This window comes from Octopus sinensis, linkage group LG3 (genome assembly GCF_006345805.1).
Source record: "Octopus sinensis linkage group LG3, ASM634580v1, whole genome shotgun sequence".
Classification (NCBI taxonomy): Eukaryota; Metazoa; Mollusca; class Cephalopoda; order Octopoda; family Octopodidae; genus Octopus; species Octopus sinensis.
The window spans coordinates 158,885,971-158,898,783 of record NC_042999.1 but is presented as its reverse complement, the minus strand read 5'-3'; the positions used below and the strand labels follow the sequence as shown (position 1 = coordinate 158,898,783).

Sequence of the window (12,813 nt, the reverse complement as noted above, 5' to 3'; positions counted from 1 at the left end):
TGTATAACTAACTTTATATAACACAACGACTAGTGTTCCAGTTGATCCGATCAGCTGAACAGCCCGCTCGTGAAATTAATGTGCAAGTGGCTGAGTACGCCACAGACACACTTACCCTTAACGTAGATCTGACGAACATACAGAATGTAACAAGGCTGGCCCTTACAATTAGAGGAACAACTCATATTTTCCATCTGAGTGAACTGGAGCAATGTGAAATAAAGTATCTTGCTCAAGGTCACCACCTGCTGCCAGGAATTCAACTCACGACATTACGATCGTCAGCCTATTACCCTAACAGCTAAATCATGTACAACCACTTTCGTTTGTATGAGCAATGATGAAATGAATATATTTTGTTCAAAAGAGATATATTGGCACAGCGATTAACTATTACTTTTTATAACGTCGAATTTACATTAACTTTCAGTATACTGAATAAAAACTTACGTATGTATATGTGTATGTATGTATGTGTATGCATGTGTGTATGTATGTGTGTATGTATGTATGTGACATGTATGTATGTATATATGTATGTATGTATGTATGACTATATCGGACTCTTCCATCGAGGATGACGTGTAAGTGTTCAGCGAGAAGAGAAAAACAATTCGACAAGGAATCACGACAAGGAATCAGAAAACCATACACTATAAACAACACCATCACATTATTTTTATCACTGTTCACCAATGTTTACAATCCATTCACTGCACTTGGTGACTCCTCACGAGAGTCCTCAGACCACAGAATACAATATTGATACGAGCATGACTTATTAAAGCAGCAAGTGATCAAGCCGAGAAATCACAATGTCAACAATGGTTGTGTGCCGCAAGACTGTTGTTCTGTTAATTCATTTTCCTATTTTCCCATAACTGATCCTGCTGCAGTAACCTTTGAGTATCGGAATTTTGAAGCTGAGGAAAGCCCTCTCTCCTTCAATCTGCACGGTTTCTCGCAAGATTATCAAAGTTTTATTTTCTAATATTAAAGGCATTTCAAATTATCTCTGAATTTATCCTTATATCATAGAAGTCGGCGTTCTACATTACGTCCTGAATTTACAAGCTGACCATAAAAAAATTGTCTTGGTATTCGACTGTCATACATGTGAATGATGTGTCCACACTACCAGATCTGAGACTTGATTAAATAAAGCCTCTATTCTTGGTATTCCACACATTTCCAGGATAGTAGTAATCTTTACTCTATCAACCTTCTCAACCTTGCATATTTACCCAAGACATTTCAAATGAAAGCTTTTCTGTTGACTGATGTGCATACGATAAGGTGTCCAGGTCTCTGTTCCATATAAGAGAGTTGTTAGTATAACTTATGCACATCTTTTTTTTTGTTCTTGATGAGACGTCACGAGCATTCAAAAGTCGACCATAAAGTTTTCCCCAAACTGTACTTATCTTTCCATTACGAGTTTAGCATCGCTTTTACTGTAGAATTTAAACGTGTGAAAGTATCAACTGGTTGCAAAGCTTTGCATTCAACAACACGCTGGGCAAGATTTCTGGGTTGTTAACAGGATGTGGCTGAAAAAACTTTCAGTCTTTTTATGCTGATAGTTAAGCCGAATGATTTGGCTGATACTGCAAATTTATCAATAATGGGGTGCATGCCTTCGACTGTATGAGTAACTGGGATATGGAGGCGCAATGGTCCAGTGGTTAGGGCAGCGGACTCGCGGTTTCGATTCCCAGACCGGGCGTTGTGAGTGTTTATTGAGCGAAAACACCTAAAGCTCCACGAGGCTCCGGCAGGGGATGGTGGTGATCCCTGCTGTACTCTTTCACCACAACTTTCTCTCACCCTTACTTCCTGTTTCTGTTGTACCTGTATTTCAAAGGGCCGGCCTTGTCACTCTCTGTGTCACGCTGAATATCCCCGAGAACTGCGTTAAGGGTACACGTGTCTGTGGAGTGCTCAGCCACTTACACGTTAATTTCACGAGCAGGCTGTTCCGTTGGTCGGATCAACCGGAACCCTCGTCGTCGTAACCGACGGAGTGCTCCCACTCCAACTGGGATATAATCATATGCAAACAACAGTAAGTGCTTTATTGTCTGAGATGCAACTTTAGCTCTTGCTTTGAAATATTGTTGATTGAAGATTTCACCCAGTGTCCTTCATTCAAGAAACACATCCTCTTCTTCATCAGAAAAGGCACAATCCAGCATTATTGCAAAATATAGTGCAAATAATACTGGTGCCAAATCACAACCTTCTTTTGTACCATTTATAATATCAAAAGGCTGAGATTGTTAACCATTTGAGAGAACAGATGCCTTCATATCTTTATGTAGGAACACTATGACATTTCGCACTTGCTCGGGATTTCTGAGCATTTCTAATTCTTTCCACAAAGTCTACTCGCGTACAGTCAAAGGTTTTTGGAAGGTCAACAAATACCACATAGAGGTCTTTATTGTGCTCCTGAACCTTCGCTTGAACTTGTCGCAAACTGCATATTATGGGCACTGTCCTTCTACCTGCGCTAAATTCATTCTGTCTCTCTGAATTGACAGAACCGATTAAGTCTGTGTTAAATCTGTTTAAGGTGACCGCAGAGAGGATTTTCCCTGCAACAGAGCGCAACGATATGCCAAGACGATTGTCACATTTACACTTCTTACCTTGATACGTATATAGATTTACAATCATTACATCTTTAAATTATTGAGGGGCAGTGTTCCTATTTACCACATTTGGAATATAAAGCTCTGTTAGCTTATCAATATATTACCGCCCCATTTAAGAATTCCTCCAGGAATATCATACTCTTCCAGAGCTTTTCTATTTTTCAATTGTTTTAGAACCACTTTCACTTCATTCAAATATGGATCTACTGATTGATTTCATGCTTTCATATGCATCTCTATTGAATACATATTTAAAATGTTTTACTCTAAGTTTCAGTGTGTTGTTCGATCTGTGAGAAGATTCTGTTCTCTAGAAAGAACAGGAAAGCACCCTTATTTTTTACTTGGAACAAATGCCCACTTAAAATTTTGATAAAGACCATTTATATGATATTTGTGGGTTGATTCTGTCAGAGCTTTAAGAAATTTGTTCTCACAACTGTTGCTTTATTTTTCTGAGTCTACTCTGAATAGAGGTTTTGCGGACCTGTGACGCTTTTACTTTCTGGCAATGTTCTGATGAGCAATCGATTAATTGCGAAGTTTTACATTTCTTCAAGTTGTTTATTTATAACCTAATTCTCGCCAATCTAGTCCTGTTTTTTTTACAGCATGTAAACCCAAGAACCTCTCTAGGTGATTCAGCAATCTCATATATTTGCCGTGATTCTAAAATTACTTAACTTTACGTCAAATGTTTGAGAGAGAATATCTTTTTTGTTATCTACTTTGAGTTCTGAAGTATCAGATTTCCTTATAATGTTTGAACTGTTTTGTATTACGGTCCGCTTTGGTTTCATTTTTATTTATCTACAAAACATTGCATTGACAGACCAGAATTCTGCGTTATTGAAAGAACGTCTTAATATAACATTATTTCTATCTGGGCTTCAGACAACCACATTATCAATCGACCATATCCTAATCTAGGATGACACTTAGTTATTTTGTTTTTTATGGGACTGTTGAAATTGTGCACAGGGTAAAGAAAGATGAACTCACTGAAAAAAGATAGTAACTGCCTTAGGAAAACTGGTGGGTATATAAGCCGAAACGTTGTGCTAACAACAAACAAGATGAGGACAAATATCCGTCAAATGTAAATAATGTAGATAATGTAAATATTGTAAGAAAGATAATCTAATCCAACACAAGCATTAAAATCTCCTAAAACCTAATAACAATCTTATCTCGATTCAGAATTTCGTTTAGTAATATTCGTAAACCGGAATAGAATTTATCTATAACTGCATCTGTTGAACCGAGTGCTGGTGTGTATGTACTCTACAGTTATATATATATAAATACATATACTTTATAAATTAGAGTAGGTGTTCTCTATATAGAATACACTTCGAAGTGCTCAAGAGATTTGAACTTGGGCCGGTAGATGAGTAAATGTAATGACAAGGAAGTTAGGCAAGTCGATCTACACAGGATATTAACTACATTGAATAGAACAAATGTACATGTCTATGAATATAAAATAGTCGCACTTACAGAATATAAATAATATCAGGAGTTAAATGGGTAGCGTTTTACGAGTCCTTATATACATATGTACATATTCTTTTATTCCACTATACGTTGCAGTCCTAAGGCTGCGGCCATGCTGCGGCACTGCCTGTGTAATCACCTTTTCAATGGCCAATCTTATGTGATTGGCTTTTGGTGAAGGAGGGAGTTCGACAATGCTGCCCTCTCTTGAGTCTCCTGCCTTGATATTGGTTTATCTGGGTCCTTGAATACCAAAGGATCAAGTTTCTTTCTACCCCACTCCATGAAGGTCCTTCAGATGTTTTGGAAAGGCGTTAAATCGCTGCGGCCCCTGGAATCCCAAGGTATTGTAGTCCCCGGTCCTGACTCTAGATGGGATAGCTAGGATCTTTGACACAGTGCAGTGACATCCAATTCGAGGTCTAGTATAGCTCTCGATTCCAAAGTTTGGTACCAGCCCCTCCAGTATCTTCCACACATATATCACTGCATGCCTCTCCCGTTTCCGCTCCAGGGGATTGAGTCGTAGCTCTACTCTGAATCTTAACCCAACACTTGACTAATAAAATAAGCTAACTAAGGAGTATCCATATGGTCATGTGTGATGGAAACATAAGGAGGAAATCGTGATCAAACCAGAGATGAGTGAATAACAAGAGCTGGAGAATGTGATGACACTTTGCACGTCTTTGATCATACATAAACTCTGGCAGAGTGGAATTTAAATCAATAATTCTACTTCTATTTCTAAGTTATAAACATCAGACACTTAAATCAATGCAGTGATAAAGAAAAAAAAATCAGTGTGTAAAATGAATAGAGAGCTGATGAAATAATTGAAGACATAAAAGAAAGAACCAGAAAGAAATGAATAAAAAGGAAATGAACAACAGTGAACAAAGGTAAAAAATAGCAGTGAGGATGCAAGAAGATATGGGAAGAAAAAATCAGTGAAGAAATGTAAGAGGAAAGCTAAAGCAAAAGGTCGAAGATATAAAGAAAATGAGAGAAAGAGAGTAAGATGAAAAGATGTGAAAACAATAAATTTGTTGAAGAAAAATGAATTTATATAAAGAGAGATAGATAAAATGTAAGATGTATTGAAGTGTAGAACAATATATGAAGTTTTGAGCGTTGAGACGAAATTTTGGGGTAATTGCTGAAAAATATTTGTTCAATAAATGAAAATAAAAATCAAATTAAATTATGAAAGAAGCTTCAAAGACTGAAATAAGAACACATGAAATATGTAAATAAAGAGATCGGGGGAAATTATATGAGCTGAATGAAATGGAATTTGTGAAACGGAATATGAAAAACTAGTAGATTGTTCAATCCAGGTTCTCGACCAGTGTTGTATCTTATAAGCTTCGGAAGACAGATATGCAACGTTGAATAAGTTCTCTGATATAAGAGGGATGATATCAGATGTATATTTGTCATCTGAATATGGCTAACCCCTAAGGGTGGATGCTACTATAGTTTGTAGCCCCAAGAAGACACCTCCTCCTGCTGGCTATAGACACACTTTCTGTGTCCTATCAGTATTTGTGAAGGGAAGTCATCCTTCCCGTCTTCAACTTATGTGTATCATAAGGAGGTGTCTTCCTGGGGCTACAAACTACAGTAGCATCCATCCTTAGGGGTTAGCCATATTCAAATGGCAAATATACGTCACGATGTGTTGCCGCTACTGTTTATAACTCGCTCTGAGATTTATCATTGATATCAGATGGATTAGCATAAAAGGATTAAAATATCTACTATACAAGCCGTTATTTTTAATACAGAGTTTTCTAATAACTTAAAATTAACTGCCCCTTCAATTTTTCAATGGCTAACATTTTTCACTGGGTTTAATTCTCCTCTGTCACTCTTTTACTTGTTTCAGTCATTTGACTGCGGCCATGCTGGAGCACCGACTTTAGTCGAACTAATCGACCCCGGGACTTATTCTTTGTAAGCCTAGTACTTATTCTATCGGTCTCTTTTGCCGAACCGCTAAGTTACGGAGACGTAAACACACCAGCATCAGTTGTCAAGCGATGTTGGGGGACAAACACACACACAAACATACACACACATATGTATATACGTATATACGACGGGCTTCTTTCAGTTTCCGTCTACCAAATCCACTCACACGGCTTTGTTCGGCCCCAGACTATAGTAGAAGACACTTGCCCAAGGTGCCACGCAGTGGGACTGAACCTGGAACCATGTGGTTGGTAAGCAAGCTACCTACCACACAGCCACTCCTACGCCTGCGTAGTCAATGAGGAAAATTTCAATAAATTAAGAATTTCTCATAGACGTCTTTCCTGTACATTCCCTTTTGACTTTGTTCTCCAAATTCCTGACGCTGTCCCCTCCGAGATATTTTCTAATTCGCTCCATTTAATTTTAATTATTCTTTTATTCTTTTACTCGTTTCAGACATGCGGCTCCGGTTATGTTGGAGCACCACCGGGGAAAAAGTTAGTCGACGAGGATGAGATTATGTACATGTCCTTTGATCAAGAAATAGCAATATTGGTTTCAATTTCCGGCACTAGACCAGCAACATCGAGTGAGAGTAAGTCGATTACTTCGATCTCAGTACTCAACTAGCAATTTATTTATAGATCTTTGAAGGATGAAAAGTAAGGCAAATTCGACCCCGGCGGCATTTAAACTCAGCACGTGATAGTTTAGCAATATTTTAACTTAAATAGTTAAATCATCGAAAACTAATAAGAAACGAGTAAAGAAAACGGAAACCTGGAGCTAAATTAAAGCTGGACACGTATAGATTGCATTCAGTGCTCAACTGCTACTTATTTTATCAAACGTGAAAGCATGAAAGGCAAAGTCGACCTCGACAGAATTTGAACTCAAAATATAAGACGTACGAAATGCCGCTAAGCCATTTGTCTGGAGTGCTAAGGATTCTGCCAGCTCGCTACCTTAGATTGGACAATAATACTAAAATTAAAAAATAAATAATGTCGGGGTCAAAATATTAATATCAATTGGGTACTTAAGTTAAAGTAATCGTCTTACCTCCTAACCCGAAATTGCTGACTTTGTGCAAAAATCTGAAATCAATATTAAGAATAAGAGATAAGATGATATTAAATCAGTTGGTGTAAGATAATTACAAAGTATACATAGGTATATTTTATATGGTCTATATTAAAACAAATTCCTCTTAAATTTCTCATGGTAAAGTTGATTTCATTCCTTATTTTGTTAGCTAGGTGTACACAATCATTATCTTTTGCATATGTTCATTAATTACGTCACCATCTATTAGACAGCCGTTCTAAAATATATTAGCAATTATTTTTGTTACTACTTGATGTATTGGATTTTGTATTATTTTCTTTATTCTCTATCTCTCTTCTTTAGCGTGCGTGCGTGTGTGTGTGTGGGTAGGGAGCTACTTATATACATATATGAATAGGTGCAAATAAATATAAAGTTATACGTATAAAGCGGGAGTGCGGACGTGTGTAGGAGTGAGAAATACTAACTCTATCCTCGCTAACTAAATTCCAGCCTACTTTCATGCTATTTTTTTCCCTTCTACATTCCTGATAAAATTGCTTTCCTTTTCTTAAGTACCATGTAAAGATCTTTTCTCTCATGTATATACCCAAACCTGTGGCCCTGTTAACCAGCTGGTGCTGGTAAATAATAATGGATTTATTTGGCATTCTCTTATAAATATCTGGCTTTTCAATGTGATTATGCAATATTTACCGCACAACATATTAGTATTCGCTTTTGAGACACGTGCAAAAACCTATGTAATTTATGAGGTCATGATAAAAAAAACATAAACTAATTCTCCTTTTATATTCTGATTTCATATGTATATATATATATATATATATATCCCTCTACGTTCCTCCTTTTTTCTCTCCACACCTCTCTCTTTACCTCTTTATCTTATTCCATGTCTTTCATCTCTCTATATACCTTCTGAATGCATACATACAGAATATGCACATATTTATGCGCATATGTACACACACACATATATTTGTATGCATATAAACATGAATACATACAGCTCCTCCTACGCTCAACCATACGTATACACTCACGTGCACACCCACGCTCAATTACACACGCAAACACATATCCATCGCTCATTTTAACTGCGAGCTAACCACGACTGCACATACACATACATCTAACATACGTCTCACTTAGTCACACGCACTCACGTGTAGACGTGCATGCGAACACATAGGCCATCTCAACCACACAGACACACGCACACACATGCATGCATATACTACTAAATTCACCAGCCTAGCATTCTCTCACACACAAACACGATACATACAGACATAAACATATATGGGCATACATAAACAGTTACACATTATGTAGACATGTAGCCTCAAAAATTCGCGCTCAACCACACACGTATATTTTATTCGCATATATACATGATAGATCGTTAGCCACTACACACATTTTTTCTCTCTTTGTTTCTCTCCCTGTTTTTTCTGTGTTCCTTTCTGTAGAAGAGCGTAGGCTCGAAACGTAAAAGACTTTTTCTATTCCTGAGCGTTATACTAATACATCTCTTTGTTTTGTACACCACCTGTCTTCGTCTTTTGTGTGTGTATTTATTATTCATTTATTGCTGAATCATCCAATGATTCATATGGCAAATTACTATATACATATAGAATAAAATCTATTTGTCAACGTAAAGGGGCAGTCCTGTTTAGGACGATGTTACTGCCTTTTTTCAGCCTCAGGAAAACATCCTTTCCAACTGGCTACTGACGTACAACTGCGTCCTTATATCTCGAACAAGGCTGCTATTATCTCCACTCCCTTGTTCGAAGTATAAGGACGTAGTTGTGCGTCGGTAGCCAGCTGGAAAATAGTTTTTTTCTGGGGCTAAAATAAGTAGTAACATCGTCCTAATCAGGACTGTGACTTAACGTTGGCAAATAGGTTTTACTCATATATACTGAATTATTTCTCTTTCCGTTCTATTAAATCCATACCAAGAAGGGATATAAATTCAATGAAGTCGTCATTTTTTCATGATTCATTTTTGTGTTATAAATAAGTATTATTTGATACTGACTTTTCCATGAACATTGTGTTAGATGTCATAGAAATGAATATTTATAATTCATGAGATATTTTTATTTTGATGTCTAGTACATGCCAAAATAAATAGACTGTGAGAAGGCATTGTTGTTTAATATCGGCAAACGTATGCTATGGTACTTATTTTAGTAATCCTGCTGCAAAAATTATATGGACTTCGGCAGTTTTTGAACTCATAACGATAAAGCCACATATAATTAACGACGACCGTTTTATCGATGTGTCTACTAACTCTATATTCACTATTGTTGTAACTTCTGAATTCTGATGAGTACCTCATAGCTAGGGTTTACCTCAAGAAAATCAATACTGCGACACGATTTCAATTTCCGATTATACTTTTTAACTCACTTTGCTAATTTCCGGAGAAATTTATGAATGCTAGCTACGGCTACTTCGAAACCCGTTACTAAAATACTCTGCTTTTGTGTCTAGCAAAAATGAGCATGAATGCATTTTCAAAGCTCTCAGTCTTATAATTCTTTCATTTTTTCTAATCATATTCTTTGTTCCCAATATTTGTCTTAAAATATCTTTTACTCTAGCCGCATTTTCCAAGGTAAAAAATTGTGGGACATGCACTCAATAGGAATAATATACAAGCCAAACGATATATGAGAATTCAAACACTATACAAAACATATCTATCGAATATTTCTTCTACCATTTAGTAGAAAATTTATTTTCCATATCAATGCAGATATTTTCTGTTATTCTAAATGTATTCTGATAGCAATTGTACATTATATTCATAGGATCAATACATTTTAAAGTTTATACATTATCATTAATATTATTATCATGATCTTCTTTCAATTTTGTTTCCATTTCTTTACTAATGTCTTTCCGCCACCAAGCACAAAGGAACTCACTGTATGCATTGCTAGACCATTAAAATAAAGACACCAGATCGTTCATTTGCAAAAGCACGTGATAGAAAATAAAAGGTGAAAAAGGAAAGAAAATTCACAATACTCTGCTCAATACTTATGACGTACCAGTTAAGACAGTTTCTTTGCACTTCTTGCATGGATGGTAAATCAGGGATCATCCTTAAATAATTCTTAGTGCCTTGTTTTGATCATTCCAAGTGCTCCTACAATCATTGGTATTGTAACCGTCTTGAGATGCCACTTTTTTCGATTACAGTCAGTAAATCTTTATATTTTCTGAGTGGAGACGCAATGGCCCAGTGGTTAGGGCAGCGGACTCGCGGTCGTAGGATCGCGGTTTCGATTCCCAGATCGGGCGTTGTGAGTGTTTATTGAGCGAAAACACCTAAAAGCTCCACGAGGCTCCGGCAGGGGATGGTGGTGATCCCTGCTGTACTCTTTAACTACAACTTTCTCTCACTCTTACTTCCTCTTTCTGTTGTACCTGTATTTCAAGGGGCCGGCCTTGTCACTCTCTGTGTCACGCTGAATATCCCCGAGAACTACGTTAAGGGTACACGTGTCTGTGGAGTGCTCAGCCACTTACACGTTAATTTCACGAGCAGGCTGTTCCGTTGGTCGGATCAACCGGAACCCTCGTCGTCGGAACCGACGGAGTGCTTCCATATTTTCTGAGCTTGTTTAATTCTTTTCCCGAGATATATCATGAACATGGTATGCACATGTCAATCAATAAACAGACTTTTTGTTTTGGTGTCTCACAACAATAACTGGTTTATTAGCCATTGATGAGTGTGTTTCTGGAAAGTGGCTTTGGCACATTTATCAAGACCAAATTCCATCCCGATGTCATCACTGAACGCTTTCACAGTACGTAATAAGCCTTCAAGCTCATTATCGTCTTCGCTATATAGTTTTAAATCGGGTATGTCGAATTTTCTTGTCGTCAATTTTATACCCATACCCTGTTCTGTTAAGTTCACTTGTAACGGGTATTAGAGTTATACAAAAAATTAGACGTGCAAGTGAATCACCTTGGAAAATTCCACAGTTGGCAATAAAATATTGTTTGTTAGTTAATATTCCATTGGAGTGGTAGAAATGGAAATTTGTATTCCACACTGGCATGTTGTGCTTGAAGAAGTTTGAACTTACAGGAAATATTTTGAAGATATACAACAATTTCAAGATCGATGAATGCGATGTGCTGTCAAGGCCTTTTCATAATCAATTCAGGTGGAATAGAAATTTCTGCGTTTGTTATAATAGTTCTCAAGGATCATTCGACTTGGAGTTAATCTTTGCATCAATATGATGCACACCCGCACCCTCTTTGTTCAGTGGGGAAAATATCGTTCTGTTCTATAATGACGTATGTTGTCTCTACGTGAATGCTAACATTTTATATATGATAGATAGACAGGTTATGGGGTCGATAGTTTTGGGAAACTTAGTTTCATTATTCTTTGGAAGTAGGTAAGTAGTACCATTTGCGACTGAATAATTTCATAGCTGAACTATTATTATTATTATTATTATTATTATTATTATTATTATTATTATTATTATTATTATTATTATTTATTATTATTATTATTATTATTATTGAAAGATACAGAATTTTTTCATTCTCAAACGCGTGATAATGCTAATAAAATAGCGTGAATAGGATAAATTATCCATACATTACAGAAAGATACGTTACCGGTCAGTCATAGACTCGAAGTCACATCTCTGTGATTACGCGTCAAGTGCTTTACCATTAAGCTAAACTACCCAGTAACGAATTCTGCAATTTTAGAACGTATAAATTTAGCTTCATAAGACACTATCGCTAAATTCAACTTACGATGAAAGTAAACAAAGTTTGTTTTAGAAGCGATGAGATGTATTGAAAGATACAGAAATTATTTTTTTTATTCATTATCATTATCACGCGTTTGAGAAAAAAAATAATTTCTGTATCTTTCAATACATCTCATCGCTTCTAAAACAAACTTTGTTCAAAGTAAGTTGAATTTAACATTATTATTATTCTTCTTCTTATTATTATTCAGTAGTTTTATTTTTATAGCGTGCTTTCACTTCACTACCGAGCGCAGCTCTGTGTGCCTTGGGTATGTGCTGTGATTTGTTGTGATGCTCTGATGGTTATTGTATGGAAAGTGTTCTGCGTAGGATGTGTGCAGTACCTAGTAGTGCAATTTTCTGTATGTTATATGTGTTTGTAAGTCCTGGTCTTTTTGTTATGTATTTGTCTGAATATTTTTTTATCATGCCTAATGCACCTACTATGATAGGAATTGTTTCTGTTTTCAGATTCCACATTCTAGTTACCTCTATTTCCAGGTCTTTGTATTTTGAGAGTTTCTCCATTTCTTTTAGAGACACGTTGTCATCAGCCGGTATTGAAACATCAATTAGAAAGCATTTTTTTTCTTCATGATCTCTGACAACTATATCTGGTCTGTTGGCCTTAATTTCTCTATCTGTGTGTATCGGAATATCCCAGAGTATGGTTGCTTTCTCGTTTTCTGTGACCTTTTCTGGTGTGTGCCTATACCATCTTTTTTCTGTTGTTATTCCATAATGTTGGCATAGCTTCCAATGTATGTAGGTTCCAACTCTGTCATGTCTGTGAA

At 36.5% G+C, this 12,813-nt stretch overlaps 1 protein-coding gene across 3 annotated transcripts in view; it reads right to left on the bottom strand.

The window, feature by feature from the left end:
• Positions 1 to 12,813, bottom strand: part of LOC115209684 (neurotensin receptor type 1-like) — a 125,207-nt gene that overhangs the window by 26,371 nt on the left and 86,023 nt on the right. The window contains exon 2 of one of the 3 annotated variants that reach the window (XM_036501539.1): positions 7,197 to 7,231. The exons of the other annotated variants lie outside the window; for them this stretch is intronic. The gene's annotated coding sequence lies outside the window, so the exon portion shown is untranslated. The remainder of the gene's footprint in view (positions 1 to 7,196; positions 7,232 to 12,813) is intronic. 3 annotated transcript variants of the gene reach the window in all.